Genomic DNA, 13173 nt, shown 5'->3' with positions numbered 1-13173 from the left:
CAGTTTTGATTTAAAATATTTTTGTTTGAATACCCGCAATGAAAATCAGTGAATGGGAAATGTCAGAGCAGAGGAATTACTAAACTTCAGTTCTGAAATATACTTAGACCTTACTTTCAGCTAAGAAGCATCCTATAAAATATTCTTGAATGTGAAATTTTAATAAGCTCTTAACAAATATTTGCAAAGCTATGTAATAATTCCTTCTCATAGAATAGAAAAATGAACATATTCAGTAATTTTTATTGAATGATTACTGTGAGATAGGCATTGTATCCTGGAGACACAACAGATAACAAAATATACAAAGTCTATGACCTCTTTTAACTTACATTCTAGTGAGGGAAACACAAAATGGATGAATACACAGATAGAATAAGGGATATATTCTGATGGTGATGAATGCTATAAATGAATACATAGCTGAATAAGAGGCTAGAGGATGAGGATAAATAAGGGATACTTAATGTATGTGACTCCAGAGGAGAATGTAGATAGTGTGACAGGTGAGCAGGCACAAATTATCTATCAAGTGGATAGAAGAACCGATACAGCACCTCTGAGATGGGAGCATGTTTTTTGGATCTAAGCATGGTATACCAGGCAGTGCCTAAACAAGGAGATCATGTAAATCTAAGGAAGGGGTCATTATGTTTAGGTATTTAGGTCATTTATATGTGGATGCAGGAAATTGGCCTTCAGGGAAACATAGAAACAAACAGCACCAGGGCAGTATGGTCTGAGGTCTGCATCGCACAGATAAACACTGGTTGCCATAGCATTGCTGGGCAAGGCATGATGATGGATTCCCACACCCAAGCCTCTTCCAAGTAGCCCCATTGGATCGATCCACGCGGATTCTAGATTCCACTGGGATCCTAGAAGTGTTAAATCTGAGATGCTGAAAAGCTGGGTGGATTATTCCTGCTTATAATACCCCTAGAGCTATATAAATGAACTGGACACTGATTCCAATTCTGGTTACAAAATTCACACATATGCTTCCATATCTGGTCTTTGCAGTGCTACTATCTTGACTGGGGTGCTCTCTCTCCTTCATCTGGTTATTTCCTATTGTCCTCCTGGTCTCATTTCAGAAAGTGTATCCTCCATGCTTAAGGGGTAGGTGCTTATTATATATTTAATCATGTGTCATGATTTATGATTTTAGAAATAAACAGACACTGCATTTTATTCAATCCATTATAGGCCTTAGAAATCGAGCTTTGAGAGATAAAGGGATTTTGTCCTAGGTCGCTCCTTGAATTTCTTTAAAACATTGGAAAGTGACCAAGATCGTGGGACCAACCTGTATCCAATTTGTTTCCACTTTTTATCACGCTATCTCATATGAATACAGACACAGCATAAACATATTTTAATCTTTTGGTACTGGCCTTGTTTTTCCAATAATGCACATTAAACTATTTGTGAATAAAATGACAAGTGCATCTTTTTATCATTAGGCTTTTAACAGAGAAGGAAAATGCAATATGCTTTCATAAAATGATTTGAAATTCTTCTTTAAAAGATGCTACTGACACATTTATTTTAATTGCTTTATTCTACTTATAAAGTAAATAAAGCAATAAGGAAAACTATTTTGAAAATATATTTGTCTACAAGTACTTTTTTCTAGCTCAGAAATTTTGATTTTTAACATACTGTTTTATTTAGCTACATTACTTTCCTTCTATTAGCTATCATTTCATCTCTTTAAAGTATTCCCCTATTTACTACTCAATACCCTAGTCAAAGCTTTTTCATATCTGAATCACAAAACCCTACTTTGTATTCATAACTCTATGAAATCATTATCTGTCAAATTGATAAATTCACCCACAATACCACATTCTTTCTTTAGCAGATATTGCTAAAGACAACTCAAGTATATCTAGGAATATAGCTAGGAATCATGAAATGTGTTAATTACAACAGTTTTGTTCCCTTTTTTCAGGTCAACTTTCAGTTATATTTTATTTTGACACAAAGGGATTGATTGTACTCCTTTACACTAATATGTAAAACCATTAATTACATGTTACCATTATATTTGAATATACTTCAATACTCCCAGCACAGACCCATTGCCAGTCAATATTGTGAGGGAATTTTATACATTTCTTATCAGCCTGCTCAGTGAGGGCCTTTCTATGCTATCAAATAAATTAACTTTTTGCTTGCAATATGGATAGAATTGATAATTACAGTGATTGATATGGAGTTACCCAATCATTAGACCGCTGAATTGGTATTCAGGATTGACTGGGTAAATTATTTTCCTCTCTCCAGATCTCACACCACTCACAAACTTTGAATCTCATTACCAAATGAGATAACATGGGTAAGAAAGTTAATGTCCTGAGAAAGGTAGAGGAGCAGTAGGGAAAAAAAAAAAAAAGAAAAGAAAAAAAAAACTGTTATATGTATGAGAGTGAGTTCATTGAATAAAAAACCAGTAACCACTTTTTCTATAATCTGAGACTATTCCTATCTCCTAAAAAAATTGTAAACTATCCTGCCTGAAAGTTTTTCATTTCTGCTTCCCATAAAAAAAAAAAAAAACAGTATCTGGGGGGATCCCTGGGCAGCTCAGTGGTTTAGCACCTGCCTTTGGCCCAGGGTGTGACCTGGAGACCCGGGATCAAGTCCCACGTCGGGCTCACTGCATGGAGCCTGCTTCTCCCTCTGCCTGTGTCTCTGCCTCTCTCTCTCTCTCTCTCTCTCTCTGTGTGTGTGTGTGTGTGCCTCTCATGAATAAATAAATAAAATCTTAAAAAAAAAAAAACAGCACCAGTATCTAGAAGCTTATGTGCAAGGATTAATTCATATTTGGATTTGATCTATAACATTTATGGTCTTTCTAGGATACATGATACATGCAATATTAATGATAAGCAAGCTATTATTCACCCAACCTAATAAGGGAAATAAAACATGACGATTAAAAACCATTCATAACCAGAATCTATTTGAGGAGAGCTCTTGGAGTGAACAAAGGAAAATCCTCTTGAACACAGGAGCAAGAGACCTCATCATGTTGGGTAGTTGCATAAAAAATTCTGGAGTGATAGAACCATACTATAAATGGACTGGTCATTTTACAAAGAAAAGTAGGTAGTCAGAAACCATTTTAAGGTGAATGGTATAAATGAGAAGTCCCAGTAAGATAGTGCAGGCAAACTCAAATAATTATTAATTGTTAAAGTTTAATAAAGTCATGACTATTAAGAATAGAAAGTAATGTTAGAGAAAGATCAAATAGAGCCTAAAATTACCCACTAAAGAATTTGCATGCTAATTGGTAAGAAATGTCAAGTACTGAAGATTTTTGAGATAAAATAGACATAATGAAAGATGTGCTTTATGTAGTGGAGAGTTCTACAAGTAACATAATTATGACTGACATTAGGAATCCTGGATTACAGAACAAATTTCACTCTAATTAGATGAGTAAAATTAGATAAGTCATATAATGGTTCCGTGCACTTAATGCATTGTAATTACCCTATGCCTAAGAGTTGAGTTGTATAAAATAAGGCAATGAAAACATGATTTTTCAACAGGGCTATCTGTATACACCAGAAGTCAGATTAAATAGCTATTTTAATGGAAATACCTTAAGAACATAGTAGTGGATCCATCAGCTTTGCTATGAAAGTCAGAATCCAGGGCGCCGGGTGGCTCAGTCGGTTAAGTGGCTGCCTTCAGCTCAGGTCATGATCTCAGGGTTCTGAGACCGAGCCCCACATCGAGCTCCCTGCTCAGTTGGGAATCTGCTTTTCCCTCTGTTCTCCTCCCTGCTCATTTCTTCTCTTTTTCTCTTTCAAATGAATAAATAAAATATTTTTTAAAAAGTCAGAATCCTAAGCGTGACTTTCCCCTAGCCAAAGATTACTGAATCTGTCCCCCTCTCCCCGCATAAATTGCCATCACTCTTGTCTAGATTTTATTTTCACCCCTTGAACAAGCATAATTGGAACCTCCAAACTGCTCTCCCAGTGTCTACTTTCTATTATCTAATCCACTTATATTTCATTCCCTTATTTAAACATTTGAGTGAAAAAGAAATAAACACTTGAGTGATTTAACATTTTACTCGGGATACATTACAAAATGCATCATATGGCCCCAAAGTCCTTCATATTGTGCTCTCAGCCTACTTTGCTAGATTCATCTTCCACCACGAAGTTCCTTCTCCAGACCCAGTGGCCTTCATTTAGCTACTTAAATATAGTGTGTTCCTTCTTGGCTTTTATTTATTTTTTTAAAGATTTTATTTATTTATTCCTCTCTCTAGACAGAGAGAGGCAGAGACATAGGCAGAGAGAGAAGCAGGCTCCATTCTGGGAACCCGATGCAGGACTGGATCCTGGGACTCCATGATCATGCCTTGGGCTGAAGGTAGACGCTCAACCGCTGAGCCACCCAGGCATCCCCCTTCTTGGCTTTTAGTATTTACAAATACTCATTCTTCTGACTGTCAGACACACATTTTCTCTCTTCCTGACACTGTGTTTGAAACCAAGTTGGATAGATAAAGGCACCTGGCAGAGATTTTAAAAGCATAGCAATTTATAAGAAACTTTACTTTTTGGAGAAAAAAAAAAAAGAGGTGATGGGTGACATCTCAAGAACTCTGGACTAAATGGACCACTTCTCTGCCTCTCACAAGTAGACAGTTTGAGCCACTGAGGTGCAGGCAGATTGGTCAACCTGAGTGCTTTCTCTCTATCACCACCCTGGGAGGACAGGCTGCTCTAGAAGCTATGATCCAGTAGAACAGAACATACTTCTTCCCACAAGGAGGCAAAATATCTCTTAAAAACAAAAGAAGGAGAATAGAAAAGTGTTGAATCATAGACCGTTATCACAAAGACAGGATCCCTTTTCTCCCATTGGTTGGGTTGTGTAAGGAGCTGAGTAGACATCAACAAGATGATTTCAATGCAGCATTTCCCCTGAGGGCTCTTTCAGAGCTCAGTTCTATGCCACATCCTCAGGGAAGTGTCCTCATAGTCCTCCAGGGTATGGCAATACCTTTACGTAAAAATCCCGGAATCCTTAATATGCCCATTTGCGCTGTGTATTTCTAATCAGGTGTGGCAGATGTGCTGTTTCTCACACTCTATGATAGTCAAATAATTTGTTCACTGATAGTTCTATGTAATTAATGATACAAGAAATATAGACTGAGAAATACTGCTTTCTGATAACCGGATACCTGAGCATATTTGCCAGTGAGACCTTTCTGGAATCCCCAGCAATAATATTGCACATGCTTGTCATTTGATGTGTTAGTCTGGATAGGCTGGATAGGCCACAGAAACAGTGAGCCCCAACATTTCTTTTTTTTTCTTTTAAAGATTTTATTTATTCATGAGAGACAGAGGCAGAGACACAGGCAGAGGGAGAAGCAGGCTCCCTTCAGGGAGTCCAGTACAGGACTCGATCCCAGAACTGTGGGATCATGACCTGAGTCAAAGACAATCAACCACTGAGCCACACAGGTATCCTGAGCCCCAACCTTTCTGTGTTTCAATCACACGGGTTCTGGTGAGAGCCTGAGCAGCTTTCCAAGGTACCTGACTTCTTTGGAGTGGTTGGGTGATTCAGTCTTTGCCATGACAGTGTGGACACATCCCCATAAATACCATGGAAGGTGAAGAGAGAGGAGAGGAAACAATGCCACAATTAAATGTTTGGCCCTAGTAGTGACACAGACCTCTTTTATTCATGGGCCATTTGGCAGATCAATCCATGTAGTCTTTTCTACTTTTAAGAGATAGAAGAAATGTGTTTTTCTGTGGCTGCAAGAGGTAGACGAGACAGGATAGTGGTGGTATCATGTAGGGAATTTTAATGATCAACTGTTACCTAACAGTGTGTTTCAAACAAATTCAGACGATAAAGACCAGATCCAAATTTGATCCTGTATCATTCTTGATGTTTTGCAATTGAAGATGTCTCAACTTTATTTTCATTTTTTAAAGGATTTTATTTATTTATTCATTAGAGACACACAGAGAGAGAGGTGGAGATACGGGCAGAGGGAGAAGCAGGCCCCCTGCAAGGAACCCAGTGTGGGACTCCATCCTGGATCCCCGGATCACACTCTGAGCAGAAGGTAGATGCTCAATGGCTGAGCCACCAGGCATCCTGAAGATGTCTCAATTTTAATGCTTAATGATTTTTTTTTTCCATTCAGGGTGTAGGATAGTATTAGAGATAGTCTGAAATTGCTTCCAATCTATAACCTTCTCCTGGCCCTGTTTATTACACTGAGCAGTATCTGAATTCTTAACTTTCACTAGGACATAGGTGCTTTGATATTTGAATGGGTCACCCCACTCCAGACGATTGGGTCAATTCTGAAGTAGTTAATTTTTGATTATATATATATATATATATATATATATATATATATATAACATAATTGTGGTGATTACAACTGCATTCTAAGTACAGTATTTCCTTTATTCTATGATACCATTGTTCTACAGTTCATCATATATGTAACAGTGATTTGCAAAAAGAAACAACTCACATTAAGCATATTTATAAAAAGCACAGTGATTTCAGAAAATTTCAAATGCAGAAATATTGTAAGTATTAGAACACAGAAAGCATAGTCATCTGAATTTTAATTTCCCATGCAAAACAGTTTTAGTTGTATTATATTTTTATGCAGTTTTGAACCATTGAAGCCAATAAGATGAGAAAAAGAAAATCAGCATATACTGCCTCTATAAGCCAGTAGGTTTCCATCAATTTGATTTTCACATTTATTTTAAAAGAACAGTGTCATTAATAATCTCATTTAACAGATGAAGTTATAAGTTTGGAGAAGATGAATCATTTGCCCAAATTCAAATAATCTGTAAGTGACAGGACCAGGGCTTTCACTTGATTGGGCCTAATTCTGTAAACTGCTCTGTCATCTGCCCATTAACTAGATGAAATAATGGCAATTTGAAAGAAATATCCTACGTGTGCTTTCTTGCATATTTGGTAGTACCCCACATACCACTGTCCTCTCTCTTTGGGATTCTGTGAGCGTGTGCATGCACACGTGTGCGTGCATGTGTTTATATATTCAATCAGAAAGGTAAGAATAATAACATTTTGTTCTTATTCAAACCAATTTGTCTGACAAAAGTTCTAGGGTGAAAATGTTAAAATCTTACAGTATCTTTAGGTCAAAGGATAATTATAGTGAGAGATTAGTTTAGTCACATCAGAGGGAGTTCACTTCAGACATTTTTCTAGTGTCAGCTACAATATTTTCTACTCACTAATGGGAATCTAAGCTTTCTTAAGGAATAAAGAGATACAAAATAACATTACATCAAAGGAAAAGAATAATCTTTTTGGTATGAGTGGATTTATAATTTACTTCTTTCCATCGTCAGAGTAAAATCTAAAATGTTTTTTCCTATTTCTTTAAAAAATAATTTCTTTACTAATTCTAGCTGCTTATGCACTGTCATCTAATTCAGACAAGCTCTACAGAAATACTCTGCTGGGTGGGGATGCCATCCAGAATGAGAAAGTGGTCACTTTTTTTTTCTCTCTCTCTCTCTCTGCCTTTCTCATTAAGATAATGGTTCAGGAGTATTGCTGGTGTCATGATGATGGTAATGATTACTATCTATGAATTTCTCCATGTTTTTTTAATTTCACCTTGGATCAAGTTAAAATAACACAATCTATGTATTTGAACCACACCGTTTTGGTGCTAATTGATATTAAAAGCAGTGGTGTTGTAACATTGTCTTACAATGAGGTGTGTTGCGAGAAACATTTGTATTAAAATAATCCATGGAAAGAGGTTTTCTAGAGTATCATTTAGTATACTACTTACAAGGACCCAAGGGAGACATTTTTCAAATCACATTGTGGAAGGGGAAAAACTTTTGTGGACAAAACAGATTGGACTATTTTTGATCTTTTGGACTCTATCCATAGGAAATTTTTAAAATTGTATTTATTTTCATGAATTGATGTAACTGACAATGGCTCCTTCTTTTGGGACCACTCGAGTGTTATCTTGATGCTATGCTCAAGTGCCAGCTTGTAAGAAAGATCTTTCTTGGTCACTCATATGAAGTTTTACCTCTAGCCACTTGGTCCTAGACTCCTTATTTTTCTTATTCTACTATTTTTCTCTTTAATATATATAATCAATTAAATGTCATATGTATTTGCTTATTATCTCTCTTCTTCCACTACACATAAGCTCCATGGAACCAAGGACTTTCTCAATGTGTTCACTATGGGAAGCATAGTTTCTGGGAGGTGGTAACAGCCTATTGAATGAATGAATGTATGAGTAAGCATCTGTGATTTTTTTTTTTTTTTTTTTTTTTTTTTTTTTACCTGCCTGTAGTTTCTAACCCAGCTCAGGCCACACTTCCTAAATCTAACAGTGACTTTTTTTTTTTTTCAACCATTTCCATTCTACTATACTCTTGCCCAATGCACTGGAATACCATGGATCAAACTATAACTCTTTGGCCCTTATCCTTTCCTTGCATGTGGTATATTTTTAAAACAGTTTCCTATGCCCACTTGTCAGGCAACTTGCCTCAAAAAGCAGAAGCTTCTCCAAAACATATTCTCAGATCATCTTTTTGTCATTCTGATATTGCTTTGAGTTGGCTTTCCTGCCTTGCTACCTACTCTTCTTTGTCTCTATCTTCTGCTCTCTTTGGCAGAAGCCTTGCTTTTTAGCTCATTGCTTCAGACACTGATGGAAAAGGAAAATAGAGTGCGAAAGATTTTAGAGCTGTGAAAACTCTGGATGGTGCCATAATGATGGACACATGCCATTGTACATTTGTCCAAACTCATAGAATGTGCATCAGGAAGTATGAACTACAGTGTAAACTATTGATTTTGAATGATTATGATGTGTCGGTGTAGGTTCATCAATTGTACCACTGTGACAGGGGGATGTTGATAATGGGGAAGGCTATACAAGTGTGGCAGTAGGAAAATCTCTAAAATACCTCCCCATCAATTATTCTGTGAACCTTAAACTACCCTAAAAATAAACTCTTAAAAACCGCAGTTGGGTGAGTAATCATAAAATTATGTACAGCAAAGCAAAGATGTAAAGAAAAAAATAGCACCCAAGATGTTTTCAGAAGACAGGTTGCTAATGAGTTTCAAAGTAATGATAAAGAAAAATGAATTGGATGGAAAAGGAAAATTAATGACAGGAAAGCAACTGTGAGAAAAAAGAAATAATAGTTATCAGCATTCTATGCAGCACATTGAGAATTCAGCACTTCATAATCACATTTACCTTATTTGTTGATGTATGTGATAGAAGTTAAAAATTTTGAAATGAAGAAAGTAAGTGAGATCTTAGGGAAACAGAAAAGAAGAATCATAAAGAACAAACACCCACCAAAAGCAATTCTCTAAGTTATATTACAGGTATCACATTTAATGCTTTCAACCATATTGTGTAACTATTTTATTGGCGGTGACTCTATATTAGTATAGTCAATTCTTTTCATATTTGTGAAGTTGTCTGGAGTCATTAAGATTTTGCATGAACCTAGACATTTTGAATGTCTATTAGGACAATTCCATTCATCTTGGCTCAATGAAGGGCACAAATTCATCATTCTGTACTAGATTCTCTTTCTTTATGACTCCACGTGTACTTCTTGAGTAAGTTCATAGACTCCCAAGGTTCTCCCAAGGTTCTGAACCACATGTATATGCATAGGAAACTAATCTAGACCTCTCTCCTTAAATCTAGAAATATGGTATATCTGTCTACCGAACATTTCTCTTTATCTCCCAGATATCTGAAATCCAGTGGTTCCTAATCCAGTGTCCTTTACATTTCCCCCTCTCTTCTTATGTTCTCCCCCCATCATCTATTTGAGTAAATGGAGACACCATCATCTAATTGTTCAAGTTAAAAATGTGAATGTTTTTCTTGACTACCCTCTCTGCCTTATAACCACATCTGATGAACTATAAACTTGTATCCATTTCTTGCCTTTCATGTATCTCAAATAACAATTTTCTTTCCATTTTATTAACCTTTTCCTTTTTATGTCAACCTCTTACTTAAAACTCTTGGAAATCCTCCTTGGAAATTCTAGTGTCCTTTGTATATTTCCCTCCCCTTTTTCCCTTTTTGTCTCCTGTATAAAACCCACCAATGGCTATTTGCTTACCTCAGGATAAAATATATAGTCTTCTATGCCCATTTTATTAAAATTAAGGTAATTATAAATTCATATGCAGCCACAAGAAATAATACAGAGAGATCCTGTGTGCCTTTTACTCAGTTTCTACGAATGATGACTTGCTGAACAACTGTAACACCATCACAATGAACAAATTGATATTGATACAGTCCACAGACCTTATTATTTTTTTATCATGGTTTATTAAGCTCTGTTTGATGTGGACTCTGCTTGACACATCCATCATTATCTTCCACTAAGCCAACTCTTAAGTGTTTGCTTATGACAAATAATAATTGTATCCACACTTCGAGATTATTTTTATAACTTTCATAAAGCTTTCATATATGTGATCTTATTAGACTCTTAAAGGAACCCTATTACATGGGAAAAGTATATATCCTCAGAGATAGCATTTTCCAGATTGATCTAAGTAGGCGAAATACAATGTTTAGTTTAAGATCATAATAAACCAAGTTGATGGCACCTGAGTAAAGTAGTAAAATACAGAGAATTGAATATTTGTTATGTACCTAGAACTGTACTTGCATCATATCATCTAACCGATAAAACTACTTGATGGAGGAACCACCATATGATATGAATTATATCATCTGATTTGCAAAACCACTTATTTTACAGATGAGGTTCAGTGAGATTATGAAATTTACATAAGATCACATTACTATTAATTAATGGTATCTGCTTTGGCTACCATCTGCGTTTCAAACTCTGTGAAAGCTTTAGCCCACTTATGAATCAGTTGCAGAAGGCTGGAATTATTCCCTACAAGTTTCTGTAAGAAGTTAATTCTTATTACAAAATAGTCTTTTTAGAACATCCAAGAAAGTCATTGAGAACCTGAAATTTGAAGAAGTTTGATGTTTTATGAGCCTACTTGGTGTTCTGCCCCAGTCATACACATGGTCATTTGGAGTACATATAAGTGCTTGAGACCAATTTAATTTTAAGATCTCATTTTCAATCTCACAGAAAGATGATGATCCTAAAGTCCCCATTTGCTTAGTAAGAAGTGGTTTTAAGAAAGCAAGAATACACCAAAGCATCAATTAAAAAGGTATGTCAAGATGTAAGCTGTGGATTCCTTCCTTCTAACTGCATTTTTACTTCTACAGATTCCTCACAGAGCTGTAAAACTGCTTACTTATGTTGGAAACTGTCGCCTTTTGTGTAGGAGGCAGATGGCATTTTCTTGGCATAGTGCAGAGTGGATTTGCAGATCTAGCAAAAAGGGGAAGGCAGCAGAGGAGGAGAGAGAAAATGTTTTCTCATGACACTTCCTTCAGCAGCAGCTGCTATGGTGTGCACTTGACTTGGTCAGGCGGAGGTCTCCAGGGGCTCCATTAAAACTTAGAGCTAACCCACAAAAAGAGACACCCATCCATTCCCCATCCAAAAACTCTATGGAATTCAGGCTTATTTCTAAGAAGGTAAAGGTCTGTCCTGCCTGCAACCCAGGGCTGAAGTGGGAATTAAATATAACAACCTATGAAAATAATAATACAGATCTCTCCTATTTTGTATCATACTTTCATTGTTTTAAACAAACTTGATCTAAAACAGGGTGGAAATCTTAGGATTGCCATCTAGGTTCTAGAATATGTTTTGTTTGCTCCAGATAGAATCTTAAAAATAATTAATGAGTTGTCAGTACTTAAAAATAAGGATATTTCATATAAGCATCTCAAAAAATCAAAAAGCTTAGACCACTTCACTGTCAAGTCCCAATGTGCGGAGCTGAGGAGATGGAGCAAATGCTTTGTGGACAGTCTGTCATTTGTCTTTTTCCCCCTCATGTGTTCAGATTGAATTTTCATCTTAAGTCAGAGAATATATGACCACCTACAAACTATTTTAAGTAAAAAATATCAGACTAGTCTAAGTTCATTTTTGTTCTGGAGAATACGAAAGAGTTTCTGGACTTCAATGTGGAGTTATATGGTTGTTTAGTATATTTCCTATAACTGAAAGTAACCTTAGGGATCCAATGACTTGGAAAATGTGGCCCACAGAATCCTTGGTATTTGTGGAAATGACTCCATCACTTCCTAAATCCCTTTTCCAATCAGAAGAATATCACCTGTATACGTGTGTTCCATGTGGCATAGGTTCACAAATCTTAAATATTTCATACTTAGAAAAAAGAAAATAATCATAAGGGCTGTTTTAAGCATAATCAACCTGCTTTGGAGAAGCAAGCACATAAACCAAATATCTATATTTATTTGTCCGAAGTCATCTGGTTTACAAGGAATTTGTATAGAGGCCTGGGGTTCTGTCCTATAACCAGGAACCAAGATTTTTTTTGCATTCATTTGAAACGAATCCCCTGAAGCTGTGCCCTCCAACCAGACTTTGGGAGCTGGAGTTCATGGGTCAGTGGTTCTCAGTTGGAAGGATGAAGCACTGATGGTGTTGCTCTACCCCAGAATCATTCAGAAATATCAAAATGGGGGATGGGGAGGAACTTCCATGCCCTATCCCACGCCCAAAGCACACACATGCACATAAATGTCTCTGTTGAACATTCTTCTGCTCCCTTCCATGGAGACTACTGAAGGTTCCCCATTAACTAGAGACTATTTGAAGTTTTCTCCATATCAGTGCATTCAACATTTCTTAATGCCCGCAGCTGTGCTACCAGTAGAACATAGTGGCCCCAATTATTTTTCCCAAGTACAATGTGAAAGAGGCAAAGGAGTGAAAAGAATTGTTTGGACTCAAAATGACTCATTTCAATTAGTCTACTAGCTGCACAAATTTGAACATGTCGTTCAAGCTCACTGAGCCTCAGTTTCCTCATACTTGGAATGGAAAAAATACTAGGTGCTCTCTATATGCATTGCTCAAATTAAAAAAAAAATACCTTTAAGAGTTTCCAACAAACTGTATGATGCTCAGAGGTTAACACATATCATATCTGCTCCCAAGAGATCAG

The sequence above is a fragment of the Nyctereutes procyonoides genome, unplaced genomic scaffold (genome assembly GCF_905146905.1).
Source record: "Nyctereutes procyonoides isolate TBG_1078 unplaced genomic scaffold, NYPRO_anot_genome, whole genome shotgun sequence".
NCBI lineage: Eukaryota > Metazoa > Chordata > Mammalia > Carnivora > Canidae > Nyctereutes > Nyctereutes procyonoides.
The sequence above is the reverse complement of the archived record's forward strand: the minus strand, read 5'-3'. Positions refer to the sequence as shown.